The sequence below is a fragment of the Gossypium hirsutum genome, chromosome A13, assembly GCF_007990345.1.
Source record: "Gossypium hirsutum isolate 1008001.06 chromosome A13, Gossypium_hirsutum_v2.1, whole genome shotgun sequence".
Classification (NCBI taxonomy): Eukaryota; Viridiplantae; Streptophyta; class Magnoliopsida; order Malvales; family Malvaceae; genus Gossypium; species Gossypium hirsutum.
Genome location: NC_053436.1, coordinates 14,091,616 through 14,105,371, shown reverse-complemented (window position 1 = coordinate 14,105,371; position 13,756 = coordinate 14,091,616). Strand labels below are relative to the sequence as shown.

General features: G+C 36.5%; 1 non-coding gene across 1 annotated transcript; it reads left to right on the top strand.

Moving 5' to 3' along the window:
- Positions 1–841: 841 nt before the first annotated feature.
- On the top strand, positions 842–947 carry LOC121213481 (small nucleolar RNA R71). The gene has a single exon (XR_005908862.1). It is a non-coding gene; the product is annotated as a small nucleolar RNA R71 (small nucleolar RNA).
- The last annotated feature ends 12,809 nt before the right edge of the window (positions 948–13,756 follow it).

Below are 13,756 nucleotides of genomic sequence, written 5' to 3'. Positions count from 1 at the left end.
TCACCGTTTTGTTATGACTTACCTCACTTTTACCTTTGCTCACCACAGTTTCTTGCATCAATTCTGGCTCAAGCGCAATGAATCCTTCCTTATCTTGAGTACTAATTGCGTTGAGGTGTTCCCTTGGATTAGGTTCAGTATTATTTGGTAAGCTACCTTGTGGTCATTCGGAGATTAGTTTGGATAGCTTGCCTATCTGAGTTTCGAGCCCTTGGATCGATGCTTGTTGATTCTTAAGTGCTGTCTCGGTATTTTGGAAACGGGTTTCTGATACCAAGATGAATTTAGAGAGCATCTCTTCAAGGTTCGGTTTCTTCTCTTGTTGATAAGGTGGCTGTTGAAAACCCTAAGGATTTTGTTGCTTTTGATTCCCTTGACCACCCCAGGAGAAATTTGGGTGGTTCCTCCAACCTGCATTATAAGTATTACTGTATGGGTTATTTTCAGATCTAAAGTTATTGTTACCCATATAGTTGACTTGTTCCTCTTCGGTTGTAGGATTGAAGGATTGATATTCTGTATGCACACCTCCTCCACTTGAGTCACACCTCATTACTAGATGTACCTGCGTAGAACGAACTAAACCATCAATCTTTTTATTGAGAAGTTCTACCTGATTTGACAGCATAGTAACTAAGTGACGTTATAAACGCCGGCTATTTTTGTTGGCTTAGTCCTCATGACTTGCCACTGATAGTTATTCAGTGACATTTCTTCAATGAATTCATAAGCTTTTTCAGGTGTTTTATTGTTGATGGTTCCTCCGACAGCTGCGTCAATCATCTGTCTTGTCGAGGAATTCACACCATTGTAAAACGTTTGAACTTGCAACCATAGAGGTAACCCATGATGAGGGCACCCTCGCAATAGATCCTTATATCTCTTCCATGCATCGTAAAGTGTTTCTAAGTCCATCTGCACAAAAGAAGAGATATCATTATGTAACTTAGCTGTTTTAACCGGCACAAAATATTTTAGTAGAAATTTTTCGGTCATTTGTTCCCAAGTAGTGATGGACCCTCATGGTAACGAGTTCAACCACTGTTTAGCTTTGTTTCTCAGTGAAAAAGGGAATAATCGAAGGCGAATGGCATCATCAGAAACGCCATAAATTTTGAAAGTGTCGCAAAACTCCAGAAAATTCGCCAAGTGAGTGTTAGGATCCTCATCCTGCAAACCATCAAACTAAACAAACTACGGTATCATATGAATTGTGTTAGGTTTTAGTTCGAAATTATTCGCAGCAATAACAGGTCTAATTATACTTGACTCAGTTCCTGTTAAAGAAGGTTTAGCATAGTCATACATAGTACGTGGAGCAGGATTTTGATTAGCCGCAATTGTAGGAGGTAGCTGATTGCCTTGGTTTTCAGCCATCTCTTCGGTTGGGGGTTGAGTATCGTCTTCTTGCTCGTTCTCTGTGTATCTTAAGCTTCGCCTTATTTCTCTTTAGTTTCTACGAACTATGCGATCGATTTCTTTGTCAAAAAGTAATGGTCTCGACGGATTTCTTCTAGTCATAAACTATAAAAACCTGTCAAGAGAAAGAAAAAGTAAATTAATTAGTAATAATAATAATATTAAATTAAATTAAATTGCAAGAAAAATAAATGGCTAAAGTAATAAAAATTGAGTGTTCCTAATATCTTAGTTCCCCGACAACGGCGCCAAAAACTTGATCGCGAAGTTTCATGATAGGTTTTAAAAATTTATAATTAATCGTTCTTGAAACTAACTATTATCATGATTTAAGCAAGTGTACCTATCGAATAGTAGTATAGTTTTAGCACGACCGGATTGTCGAACCCAAAGGAACTAAAAGTACTAGTAATGACTGTCTTTTTATTATCTAGCCTAAGAATAATGGGGTTTTCTTTTAATTAACTAATTATCTAAACTAAAAGCGCACAGAGAAAAGAATTGGGGAATTGCTTTTGGGAAAAATCGATTGACTTAAGACAATACCTAAGGAAAAATCCACCTAGACTTTACTTGTTATTCTGGCTCCAAATCGGACGATTTATTCATTCGACTTGTTCCGTAGAGACCCCTAAGTTATGTTATTATCCCTATTCAAGTCTAATAACGTCTAATCCCTAGATTGAATAACCGAGACTTTTCTCTAATTAACACTCTAGGGTTGCATTAACTCAATCTATGGATCCCCTTATTAGGTTTCACCCTAATCTGGCAAAATCTTGTCACCCTATTTCTAGGCGCGCAATCAACTCCGTTTAATTATGAAAAAAGTACTCTTAGACAGGGTCTATTCCTCCTCTGAATAAGAGCATGTCTTGAATCAGTATCCTGGGAGATCAAAACAAGAATTAAGAACACATAATTAAGAACAAGTTAAATATTTATCATACAATTCAGAAAATAATAACAAGATTCATCTTAGGTTTCATTCCCCTTATGTATTTAGGGGTTTTAGTTCATAACTAAATAATAAAACATCTCAGAAGAATAACGAATACAAAACAAAAAGAAAACCCAAAACTTGAGGAGAGATCTTCAACCTTGATGATGAATCCGGCTTCTGATATGGATCAATCAGCTTCCTTGGAGTAATTCCTTACCTCCTATTCTTCGTCTCCTTTTTCTTCCTCCTCTAGGGTGTATTCATAGGCTTTGGAATGCCTAGAAGCCCTCAAAAGTGGCCTTTTCCGAATTGGACTTAACTTGGGCTCGGCAGGGACACGCCTGTGTGACACGCCCGTGTGCGATTACTTCAGGCCGTGTTCGAACCTGTTAAAATGGCACAGGCGTGTGCTATACTCGTGTGAATCGTGCTTCAATTCTGCCAGATTGACACGGCCGTGTGGTCTTCCCGTGTGAGGAGGTCCAGGCCGTGTTGATTTCGTACTTTGGCCCATTTTCTCTGTTTTTGGCCCGTTTCTTGTTCCTTTCGCTCTTCTATGCTCTCTTAAGTATACAACATGAAATTAAAGCATTAGGAGCATCGAATTCACCAATTCTGATGAGAAATCATCCATAAAATGCATTAAACATGGGGTTAAAATATGTATAATTTACAGTATATCAGTCTACCCGTGTGTTACACACGGGCGTGTGGATCACCCGTGTGGAAGTGCCCAAGCCGTGTGAAACACTGAATTAGTCCCAATTTTTCCTTTTTGGCCCATTTTTTACTCTTTTCACCATCTTGAGCTCTCCTGAGTATAAAACATGAAATTAAAGGATTAGAAGCATCAAATTCAATGAAACCAAGGAAAAATCATTCATAAATATGCCAATCATAGGGTAAAAATATGTATATATTATGGTTTATCAAATATCCCCACACTTAAGCATTTGCTTGTCCTCAAGCCAAATCCTCAACTCACAATTAAAATAAATGTTTTTCAACTTATAATTTTCATCAATAATGTTCGAAATAATCCACAAGTAATCGTACATTAAGAGCTTAACTAAAAGAACATTAAAGTTTCAAACAATCCAAATTGAACATTTCAATCATAAAATCGTAGGTATCCCCCTTTATCTAAGTAATTACCTTTAATTCCAAATCGACAAGGGTTGACATCCTTACTAAAGATTCATTTAAATCACTCAAAGTGTTTAGGTTCAATAATTTAAGCACTCAATAGTCAAACATGAAAAGTTATTACCATAAGCTTGCATGAAAATCAAATCTCCACCACTATAATGAGATGATACACAAATCAAAAGGCCTTTAACCGGGTTGTAATGGGGCTCAGGTTAAAGGTGTGGACAAAGGCTGAAAAAGAGGGTTAGAATCGAGACTAATTTAATAAATTACCAAACTTAGAAAAAATAAAGCTAATTACTGAATTACAAACAAGTGCCAGAATTAACACTATCCGAAACTAATGATGCGAGCTTTTTCTCAATATAATAACTTTAACTTATCCAAGCTCTCTAGCACAATATGTAACTGAATGAATGAATGGTTTTTTTTTAAGAATAAGAACAAGTACAATAATGGAAAGTACATAAGAAATAATTCAACAGCTGGAATGAATGAACATAATTCGGTAACTAATGAAATCAAATCTCGATAAAAAGCGAGTTAATAAAAAGGGAAAAATTTTTAATAAATCAAAAAAAGGTTAAGTTGTGGGTTAATATTAAGGGAAAAATCAAGAAATAATAGTTAAGGCCCAAAGGGGTTCACTAGGGGTCGATTATGTGAGTAGGCTTTTTATGGGGTAAATGGGTTAAAACCTAAATGCCTTTAACATTTTCATATATCAAATCAAAGGTGTGGTCTTGACATGCATAATAGAAGAAAGTTCTATAATAACAAATCAATGTTGACATACTCATAGAAAAAATCAGTGAGCAAGAAAAGATATATGCTCTAAAAGGCTCAAAATCTCACGAAAACTATGGGTATTTGATGTCAATCCTGTAAATTCAAAACTTCAAGATAATACCTCAATTCAGAGGAACAACCTAGCAATTTTACTTCTCAAAAGTCAACTTATCATGCTTGATTTTCTAATGTCTTAGAGTTTAAACAATCAATGCTCAGTTACCTATGATTTAATTCAAAACATATCAATAAAAATCATAAATCAATCAAAATTTACTCTAATAATGATATGAGAAAATTATTTGAGAACAAGATAAAAATTCAGGGATTTTCTGATAATCACATAAATATCCTCCCCACACTTAAGATGTACATTGTCCTCAATGTACAAAGATATATAATGGCAATATAAGCATAATATCAGAAAAGAGAGAGAGAAACGAAACTGCCCTGAATTTTTGGATGAAATCCTTGGAAGAGTGAAAGCAAGAATTATAGAGAAAGCCGAATGAAAAGTATTATTCTGAGGTACTAATAAGAAAATAAACACCACTGTAGAAGAGAATTAAGGGATCACTTAATAATAATTATAAAGATAAACATAGTTCAAAATAAAAAAAAATATAAGCCTTCAAAAATAAATAAGAGACAAAATAGAATTGTAATAAAAATAGAAATAATAATAAAAATAATAAAATAAAGGGACTCAAAGGTCCTCATCATCAGATGTCTCGTGGGTCGACGGTGCCAAAGGAGAGATGTGGAGGTGGTGACAAATTTGTTGAAGAGTGGGATCGATGCTGTCGAATCGCTCGAAACATTGCTGCTCAAAGCAAGTGAATCGCTCAGATAAATTTGTCAAAGTAGCAGTAGGAGGTCGGTGACTCGGTGGTGGTGGTGGGGGTGGCTCCTCGTGAGGGGGAAGGACATCATCAGTAATGTCCTCTGGCTCATCCTGGTCATCAGACTGAACGAGTCTGTACTAAGGTGGGTCGAATCCACAGCATCGCTCTATCATCCTTATGTGGATCATGCTAGATATTCCTTAAGGAGACATCTGGCCGACTAGTGTGAGTGTCGATGACATCTTTGGAGTGTTGAAGAGGCTGAAGTGTCGAGCGAGGTGAGTCACGTAAAGTCCAAGGCAAATGGGACCCCTCCTATGGCGATCGTCTGGTGGCGACAGCAAGGGCGATAAAATATGCCAAGTCAAAGACATAACCAGTCGCCATGCTCCATAAGAAGTAAGCATCGGTGGTGCTAACGACGCCGGTACTCTCTCTCCTTCCAATCAAGGCATGAGCCAAGATAACATGGATATAACGTAGTGCTGGTGGAAGAGAAGTCACCTTTGAGCGACTTGCATCATAGGGAACAGTGCTTGCCGTAAGGTCGGTCCAACAGCAAGATGGCGAGTAGTGTATGTGCCGGTGAAGCTGTAAAAAATTCTCGAAAGCCATGAACTCCTCCGTGTAAAGGCCCAAAGTAGCTCCAAACTCTGGTACACTCATGTGCCTTATGAGTCCATCGAGTCTAAAAATGATAGTACCAACCTCATCATGTATATTCATCACATGCTGTAGATGGAACGTAGTGCAAAACTCCAAGGTCAGCTCTGAATAGGTGGGCTCGATAATTGCAAAGAACTGATCTCACGGTGCAATATTGAGATGGAATCGAACAAGGTGAGCAAGGTGAACCTCCTCTCAAGCGGCCCAATCAATACAACGGCCCACTCCTAATGGTCGTACTCAAAGAAGCTGAAATAGGTCCTCCTGTAGGCCTAACGAGAATCGAAGCAGAGGGTGACGAGCTTCAATCGAGGTGCTTGAAAAGGTTACGCCGGGACCTTTACGCTTTTTCGAAGTGGGGACGGCAGTCTTCTTGCCTCGTGTGTTCGTCATAGTGTACTGCAAAAGTAAAAGAGTTCGTCAGTAAATAAGGAAATGATCACGAATTATTTAAATGAGAGCTTTAACGCAAAGTGTAAGTGATCCTAAATAATAATTTATTCCTAAACAATGTGTACTAAAATCCAATCATGCAAAAATAAACTAATTATAAAATAAGTAACAATATCTAAATGAGAGACTAAACCTAATGGTAGAAAAAAATTGTAATAGAATGAGGAATAATGAAGTCAGCCAATGAATATTTGGTAAACTAGTGTAAATCGTACCCAAACTAATCAAAAGGGTAAATCTATAATGCTAAAACTGATTAAATAAAAATAAAAAAATGAAATAAATAAAGGATAACGAAGTAAATAATAAAATAAATAACTAATAGGAATAAAATAATGATGAGTATTAAGGGAAACCAGACGATGATGGACGGTGACCGGACAGCGGTGTCAACGGGTAACGGGGTCAGACGGCAGGGTCAGACGGCGGCAAGGGGGGATAGGTTGGTGGTTAAGAAAAAAATGGCGAAGAAAGATGAGGGAAGAAGAAAGGGAAAGAAGGAAAAAAGAGGGAAGGAAAGAAAAAAAATGGAGGGGAGGGCGATCGGTGGTGGACAACGGGGGCTGGAGGAAGGGGCTGAGAGGGCTACGGCGGCTAGGGTTGGGAGATTTAAGGAAGAAGACAAAAGTAAAAGTTAGGGTTTAGGGGGCTTAAAAAGGCACACGGTCGTGTAAAGCCCGTGTTGGGCCACACGGGCGTGTGACACGCCCGTGTGGATCGAGTTCAGCCCGTGTTTATCACCAAAATTTAATGTCCCTTCGTCACACGGCATGGGGACACTGCCGTGTCGCACAGCCGTGCTCTCCATTGTTCACTTCTACCACACCCGTGTGGAATCCCACACGTCTGTGTGTCTGAACACAACCGTGTGCCTGGCCCGTGTACCTCTCTGACTTGTTAAAAATTTAAAAATTTTGTTCCAGTTTTCACACGGCCTAGGACAAGCCCGTGTGCCCAAGTCGTGTGCTTCACACGGCCGTGTGGCTCGATACTTGAGGATTTTTAGCCCTGTTTCCACACGGCCAAGGACACGCCCGAGTGTCCAGGCCATGTGGGCCACTGTACCTACAAAAAAAACAATAAACATACCTAAAATAAACTAGTTAGTGGTGTTAGTGCTCGGGTTGCCTCCCGAGAAGTGCTTATTTAAAGTCTAAGCTCGACTTACCTCAATTTCATATGATTACGGTAGAATGAGGAGTTGAAACTCCTCACCTCTGCTAGCAATTTTATCAAAATAAGGTCTAAGTCGAGTATTATTTACCTTAAAAGTTTCGAATTCAGTGTGTGTTACCTCGACTGTACCGAGTGGGAAGGTTTTTAGTACCGTGAAGGGAATCACTCTGTTTTTATTGTACTCTGAAGTAGCAATTCGAGGATCCTTTTCATTTAACAATACTTTATCCCCGACCTTGAATTGTTTTGTTTCATCCCTACGCTCATCATGGCGTCGCTTTGATTTATCGTGTACTTTTGGTTTCGCCTCGATATGTGTTCGCCATTCGTCTAGTTCATCGATCTTAAGCCTTTGTTATTTGTGAGTCGCTCTATTTTTGTGGCATGGATTAGAATGAAGCTCCATCACGTTCTTCCTAGGGGACTCCTGCAAAGAAGTTTGAGTTTTAATATTGCTCAAATTATCAGAACTTAAACAATCATCTCGATTACTAGATATTTTAGTAGAATCACGAGCTTGAAGTTTAATCGTGTCATATCCTACACGAAGTAACAATTCACCTGTGCCAACGTCAATGATAGTTCTAGCAGTTGCTAAAAAGGGCCTTCTTAAAATTAAAGGTACGTCATTATCCTCATCCTTGTCTAGAACAACAAAGTCAACTGGGAATATAAATTTGTCAATTTGACAAGCACGTCTTCAATAATACCCTTAGGAAATCTAATTGTTTTATCCGTCAATTGAATGCTCATCCTAGTTTGGTTGGGTTTTCCAAGACCTAGTTGTTTAAACATTTTATAAGGCGTGACATTAATACTTGCCCCTAAATCAGCCAACGCATTCTTAATATTTAAACTACCAATTAAACAAGGAATAGTAAAACTCCCTGGATCTTTCAGTTTGTCCGGTAGCCTATTTTGTAAGATGGTTGAGCAAACTGCTTTTAATTCCACGTGCGATGCATCATCTAACTTTTGTTTATTATTCAAGGCTAGAGCACCTACTCGCACCTACACCATTTGAGCCAGAGAGGAAGCTACTACTCTAGATGTGATTGTTAGTATATTTCATCTCTTTGGTGTTAATGCGTATGCATTGATTGACCTTGGGTCAACTTATTCTTATATTTGCACTGTATTAATAACGGAAAAGAAGTTACCTGTTGAATCTACTGATTATGATTTCAAGTTACTAATCTACTAGGTGAGAGTGTGATAGTTAATTTAGTTTGTCGTAATTGTCCACTAAAAGTTAGGGGCTATGAATTCCCTGCTGATTTGATGTTGTTACCGCTTCGAGAATTTGATGTTATTCGAGGTATGGATTGGTTATCTTTGCATGATGTTGTGGTAAACTGTAGACAGAAACAGATCGATTTGAAATGTCAGACAGGAGAGATAATTTCAGCTGAGTCTGAGAGTCCGAAGGATGTTGTTAGAATTATTTCAGCCTTTACTGCTCAAAGATTGATTCGAAAAGGTAGCAAAACATTTCTAGCATATATCCTTGATACCCGAGATTCAAAATCGAAGCTAGATCAATTACCAGCTGTTAGTGAGCTCGTTGATGTATTTCTTGAAGAGTTGTCAAGTTTACCTCCTGATCGTGAAGTTGAGTTTGTAATTGATTTGATTCCTAGAACTGCACCAATATTAATATCACAGTATCGTATAGCACCAGCAGGACTAAAAGAATTGAAGCACAATTACAACAGTTATTAGATCAAGGGTTTATTCGACCGAGCATGTCTCCCTGGGTACACCTGTATTGTTTGTGAAAAATAAAGATGGCTCTTTGAGATTGTGTATAGACTACAGACAGTTGAACAAAGTCATGATAAAAAATAAATACCCTTTGCCGCGTATAGACAATTTGTTTGATCAATTGAAAGGTGCTACAGTGTTCTCAAAGATAGATCTCAGATCCAGGTACTATCAATTGAAGGTTAAAGATTGTGATGTGTCAAAGGCTACTTTTAGAACTCGTTACGGTCATTATGAGTTTTTGGTAATGTCATTTGGCTTTACTAATGCCCCTGCTACTTTTATTAATTTAATGAATCGGGTTTTTCAACCTCATTTGGATAAATTCGTTGTTGTGTTTATTGATGATATATTAATCTATTCCAAGATAGAATCCGAGCATGTTTAACATCAGAAAATCATACTACAAACTTTGAGAGAAAAGTAGTTGTACACAAAATTTAGTAAATGCGAATTCTGGCTTCGTGAGGTTGGATTTTTGGGTTACATAGTATCTGCTAACGGGATTCGAGTTGATCCGAGTAAAGTTTTTGCTGTGATGAATTAGAGAACTCCAAAAAATGTTTCAGAAGTGTGGAGTTTTCTAGGTTTAGCATGTTACTATCGACGTTTTGTTAAAAAAATTATTATTGCTTCACCGATAAAGTGCCAACAGAGTTTTGTTCAGTTGAAGAAAATGTTGACGATAGCCCCAGTCTTGACTCAGTCTGAATCTGGAGTAGCATATGTTGTTTATAGCGATGCGTCTCTCAATGGTTTGGGTTGTGTGCTGATGCAGTCAAGAAAGGTAGTAGCCTATGCTTCTCGACAATTTAAGTCACATAAAAAATAATTGTCCTACACAAGATCTCGAGTTGGCCGCAATTGTATTCACTTTGAATATTTGGGGACATTATTTATACGGCGAGAAATGTCATGTGTTTACAAATCACAGAAGTTAAAGTATTTGAAGACTTAGAAAGAATTGAATTTGAGACAAAGACGATGGTTAAAATTACTGAAAGATTACGATCTAGTTATTGATTATCATCCGGGAAAGGCTAATGTAGTTGTAAATGCACTTAGTTGAAAGTCATTATTGTTTGTACTTCATGCATTAAACACTCATTTAACTCTTAATGAAGATGGTTTTGTATTAGCGGAGTTGAGAACAAAACCCCTGTTTCTACAACGAATTTGGGAATTGCAAAGTGAAGATCCGAAGTTGGTGTTGACATGACAAATGGTTCAAAATAATTTAAGTTCAGAGTACAGTGTTAATGATAGTGGTACATTTTGTTATCACGATATAATTTGCATTCCGAGTAATTTAGATTTGAAAAATGATATTCTTTTTTAAGCTCACAGTAGTATGTACTCTATTCATCCGGATAGCATGAAGATGTATTGTGATTAATTTGAAACAAATGTATTGGTGGCCGAGTATGAAACGGGAAATTTGTGAATTTGTGCTAAATGTTTGATTTGTCAGCAAGTAAAAGCAGAACATCAAGTACCATCGGGTTTACTACAACATGTTATGATTCCTGAATGGAAGCGGGAACGAGTCACAATGGATTTCATATCTGGTTTACCTGTAACTCCGAGGAAAAAAGATTTGATATGGGTGATTGTTAACAGATTGACTAAATCAACACATTTTATTCTAGTCAAAACAAACATTACACTTGAAATATTAGCGGAACTATATGTATCTGAGATTGTGAGACTACACGGAGTTCCAACATTCATTATTTCAGATCGAGATCCCAGATTTACATTTAGATTTTTTAGCAAACTTCATGAGGCTCTAGGCACTAAGCTTAATTTCAGCCCAGTATTTCATCCTCAGACTGACAGGCAATCAAAACGAGTGATTCAGATTCTTGAAGATATGTTAAGATGTTACATACTTGAATTTGAAGGTAACTGGGAAAAATATTTACTGTTGGTTGAATTTGTATATAATAACAGTTATCAATCCAGTATAAAAATGGCACTGTTTGAAGCTCTTTACGGGAAAAAATGTAAAACACCGTTGTATTGGTCTGAGCTGAGTGAATCCAAAATGGTGGGAGTTGATTTCATCCGAGAAACTGAAGATAAAGTTTAGATAATTCAGGATAGTTTGAAAGCTGCATCTGATCATCAAAAATCGTACACATATCTGAAAAGAAAAGATATAGAATTTGTTGTTGGTGATCGGGTATTCTTAAAAGTTTCTCCTTGAAAGAAAGTGTTATGGTTCAGCAGGAAAGGAAAGTTGAGTTTGAGATTTATCTGACCGTATGAAATTGTTGAAAGAATCAACCCTGTAGCTTATAGATTAGCTTTGCCTTCTGAACTCGAGAAAATTCATAATGTGTTTCATGTTTCAATGCTGAGATGGTACAAATCTGATCCTCCGCATGTGATTCCTCATAGTGAGATTGAGCTTCAGCCGATTTGACGTATTCGGAGGAACTAGTGAAAATTTTAGCTCGGAAGTCAAAGAATTGCAGAATAAACGAGTTTCGTTAGTAAAAGTATTGTGGCATCGACATGGTTTAGAAGAAGCTACTTGGGAAACCGAAGAATCAATGAGATTACAATATCAGAATCTATTTTCAGGTAACAATTTCAAGGACAAAATTTCCTAATGGGGGAGTTGTAACAACCCGATTTTTAGTGGTGACTAAAAAGTGGTTTTGGAACCAAAAATTTCTATTGTATCGACTCATAAATATTATTTTTAGAATATTTATAGAGTCATTATAGTTGTATTAAAATTTGGTTTTGAAATATTAACGTTTAGTTAGTTAATTAAAAGAAAAAGACTAAATTATAGAAAGTGCAAAATATGTTAATTATAATAATTAAGTGAGTAAATGGCTTGATTAATAAATGAGGGAGGGCTTAAGAAACAATTATGCCTTAATTGTAAGAATGGGACGACAATTAAATAGAAAATAATAAAATAGTGTGAATTGGATGGTAATTTTGTAAATAAATGGATGTTTAATTAAATTAAGTTAAATTAAAGAATGAAAAACAAAACTTTATCCTTATCTTCTTCAAATGGTTGAATGCCATAACTAGGGTGAGGATAAAGCTTTGGTTGCCTCATTTCTTTGCATGTAAGTCCATTTTGATCATGTTTCTTGTAATTTTTATGTTTTTGAGATCGTTGTAACTAGGCGCAACTAGCCTGTACTTCGTTTTTTATTCTGTTAAAAATTTTAGAAGTTGCCATTGATAAATATTAGATGCTTTTGATGAATAACATGGATTTGGTGCTTTGATTGTGTTTTGTGATGATTTTATAAAGTGATTTTTGTTAAATATTGATTTTAGGATTAAATTGTGAAAATGTCAAAATATTAGGGTTTGATAGCAAATTTTAGGTTTATTAGGGGCTGTATGAGAGCCTAAAATATTTGGATAGATTATTGATTTGAGAAAATTAGTTAATTTGATAGTTAACTAATTAAGGGATTAAATTGAAAAAATTGTAAAAGTTAGGGTAATTGCGTAAATTCAAAAAATAAAAGGGTATTAATTGTAAGATGGATTGGAAATGAAATATATGCTAATAAATGAGTGGTTTTATATTTTAGATCAAGATCCCGTAGATACTCGTGGAAAAGGAAAAATAGCGAAATAGTCTCTAAATTTCTGCAATTACTACAATTCGCTCCAGGTAAGTTCGTATGGTTAAAATTTAACATTTGTATAAATTGAAGATTGGTATTATGCATATATTATATTGTTGGAAATGAATTATTATTTGAATTATAATATTGAATTGGATATTCGGTTTTAATTGAAAGTGAGATTTGAGTACATTCGTGATTTGGTGTATGATGGGGGTTTGGAGTGGAGATGGTATTGGAGGGAGATACCGACATTTTACCCAAGTAAACCGGGGTTCAGTATTTGTTGCAAACTCTCGTGTTTTACTTTCTGTTTGGCGTGATTGGGTAGATCAGCTCTTACGAGCTTCTGTTTAGCTTTCAAGCTTCTGTTAGTGCATTCAGGAGGACCATCTCTTATGAGCTTCTGTTGACGATGTACGCTTACTCGTAAGTCGTTCTTCGAATGGAAAACTCTCAGTAAGGTGATTTATTTAATGAATTTGAAAGACATGTTATTTGTTTTTGTATTGATTTGAAAGATATGGTTATGTATGAGATTGTGTGAAATATTTCATATGCTTTGGGTTGGGATTTTGTGGTTGACAGAGGAGTTTCGTAGAGTACCGATGGCATATTAAGTCCGCATTATTCGTAGTCAGTGCATTGCATATGGAGTACTAAGAGGAATGGAAATTTATCGCATTTTTACTGGTAACTTGTCTTTAATTTTATTGGTAGAATTTTCTGCATATTGTTATCAGTGATTTTGACCACAACGGGCTTAAGCCCATAATGTTTTGGAGTTTGGATGACGGGTTTTGGGGAACTCGTGGTGTGTAACGGATGGTATAGGTAGGAACCTTTTTGCATTGCATCATGTACACAACATATTCGAATGCTATTCATTTATGCTACATATTGTATTTTGTTGTATTGAATGGTATCAAAATTAATGATTG